The sequence below is a fragment of the Chiloscyllium plagiosum genome, unplaced genomic scaffold, assembly GCF_037043375.1.
Source record: "Chiloscyllium plagiosum isolate Xiang-an unplaced genomic scaffold, Cpla_swu_hap1 HiC_scaffold_3, whole genome shotgun sequence".
NCBI classification, from domain to species: domain Eukaryota; kingdom Metazoa; phylum Chordata; class Chondrichthyes; order Orectolobiformes; family Hemiscylliidae; genus Chiloscyllium; species Chiloscyllium plagiosum.
Window position 1 is genome coordinate 124259123 of NW_028270141.1, and position 2500 is coordinate 124261622.

Sequence of the window (2500 nt, forward strand, 5' to 3'; positions counted from 1 at the left end):
AGAGCTCTATCCAACTCTTTCTTAAATGAATCCAGAGACTGGGCCTCCACTGCCCTCTGGGGCAGAGCATTCCACACAGCCACCACTCTCTGGGTGAAGAAGTTTCTCCTCATCTCTGTCCTAAATGGTCTACCCCGTATTTTTAAGCTGTGTCCTCTGTTTCGGCACTCACCCCGCAGCGGAAACATGTTGCCTGCCGCCAGAGTGTCCAATCCTTTGATCATCTTATATGTCTCAACCAGATCCCCTCTCAGTCTTCTAAACTCTAGGGTACACAAGCCCAGTCGCTCCAGTCTTTCAGTGTAAGGTAATCCCGCCATTCCAGGAATTGACCTCGTGAACCTACGCTGCATTCCCTCAATAGCCAGAATGTCTCTCCTCAAATTTGGAGACCAGAACTGCACACAGTACTCCAGGTGTGGTCTCACCAGGGCCCTGTACAGCTGCAGAAGGACCTCTTTGCTTCTATACTCAATCCCTCTTGTTATGAAGGCCAGCATGCTATTAGCCTTCTTCACTACCTGCTGTACCTGCATGCTTACCTTCATTGAGTGGTGTACAAGAACCCCCAGATCTCTCTGTACTGCCCCTTTACCTAAATTGATTCCACTTAGGTGGTAATCTGCCTTCCTGTTCTTGCCACCAAAGTGGATAAGGATCCATTTATCCACGTGAAAGTGCATCTGCCATGCATCTGAGCACTCACCTAACTTGTCCAGGTCACCCTGTAATCTCCTAACATCCTCATCACATTTCACCCTGCCACCCAGCTGATGAAATTTGCGAATGTTATTGCTAATACCATCTTGTATATCCTGAAGATAGATTGTAAAAAGCTGCGGTCCCAGTACTGATCCGTGCGGTACCCCACTGGTCAGTGCCTGGCATTCCGAAATGGAGGGGTGGAGGAGTGTGGAAGGATGAGAGAATGCAGGCTGCGGCCCTATGAAGCAGGGGGAGGGCTTGCAGTTGGCCTGTGTGGGGATGTGGGAGACTACAGGAGCCTGGTGGGCAAGGGCTGGCTGAAAGGCAGCTGGAGGGACGGAGGGAGGGAAGCACGCACGGAGGAGGAAGAGCAAAGAGAAAAGAGAAAAAAAAGCCAAAGGGGATAAAGAGAAAGAGCAACAAAGAAAATGTGGCTGGCCAGCACGCCTTGAAGTAGGGAGAAAAGGGAGGGGCCAGCGCCTATGGCCATACTAGTCTGAAAACGCCCGATCTCGTCTGATCTTGGAAGCTAAGCAGACTCAGGCCTGGTTAGTACTTGGATGGGAGACCGCCTGGGAATACCAGGTGCAGTAGGCTTTTTCCGCCAGCAGTGGCTGCTCAAGTCACCCCTCTGCACTTGTCTTGTGCCAGGCAATGGAGCGGCAGGTTATTTTTGCTGCTGCTGCTGTGCCTGGCATCAGTCTCCTGCAGGCACGAGACACGGAGGGGAGGAGAGCGGAGCGCTGCCAAAATCAGCAAGAAAGGCGGAAAGAAAGGGATTGGGGCTGCACGCTGTCTGCGGGTGGCAGTCAGGAAAGGCGGACAATAGACAATAGGTGCAGGAGTTGGCCATTCTGCCCTTCCAGCCTGCACCACCATTCAATATGATCATGGCTGATCATCCTTAATCAGTATCCTGTTCCTGCCTTATCTCCATAACCCTTGATTCCACTATCCTTGAGAGCTCTATCCAACTCTTTCTTAAATGAATCCAGAGACTGGGCCTCCACTGCCCTCTGGGGCAGAGCATTCCACACAGCCACCACTCTCTGGGTGAAGAAGTTTCTCCTCATCTCTGTCCTAAATGGTCTACCCCGTATTTTTAAGCTGTGTCCTCTGTTTCGGCACTCACCCCGCAGCGGAAACATGTTGCCTGCCGCCAGAGTGTCCAATCCTTTGATCATCTTATATGTCTCAACCAGATCCCCTCTCAGTCTTCTAAACTCTAGGGTACACAAGCCCAGTCGCTCCAGTCTTTCAGTGTAAGGTAATCCCGCCATTCCAGGAATTGACCTCGTGAACCTACGCTGCATTCCCTCAATAGCCAGAATGTCTCTCCTCAAATTTGGAGACCAGAACTGCACACAGTACTCCAGGTGTGGTCTCACCAGGGCCCTGTACAGCTGCAGAAGGACCTCTTTGCTTCTATACTCAATCCCTCTTGTTATGAAGGCCAGCATGCTATTAGCCTTCTTCACTACCTGCTGTACCTGCATGCTTACCTTCATTGAGTGGTGTACAAGAACCCCCAGATCTCTCTGTACTGCCCCTTTACCTAAATTGATTCCACTTAGGTGGTAATCTGCCTTCCTGTTCTTGCCACCAAAGTGGATAAGGATCCATTTATCCACGTGAAAGTGCATCTGCCATGCATCTGAGCACTCACCTAACTTGTCCAGGTCACCCTGTAATCTCCTAACATCCTCATCACATTTCACCCTGCCACCCAGCTGATGAAATTTGCGAATGTTATTGCTAATACCATCTTGTATATCCTGAAGATAGATTGTAAAAA

General features: G+C 50.4%; 1 non-coding gene across 1 annotated transcript; it reads left to right on the forward strand.

The window, feature by feature from the left end:
* The first annotated feature begins 1183 nt into the window (after window positions 1-1183).
* On the forward strand, window positions 1184-1302 carry LOC148151267 (5S ribosomal RNA). Its single transcript, XR_015755720.1, has one exon. It is a non-coding gene; the product is annotated as a 5S ribosomal RNA (ribosomal RNA).
* The last annotated feature ends 1198 nt before the right edge of the window (window positions 1303-2500 follow it).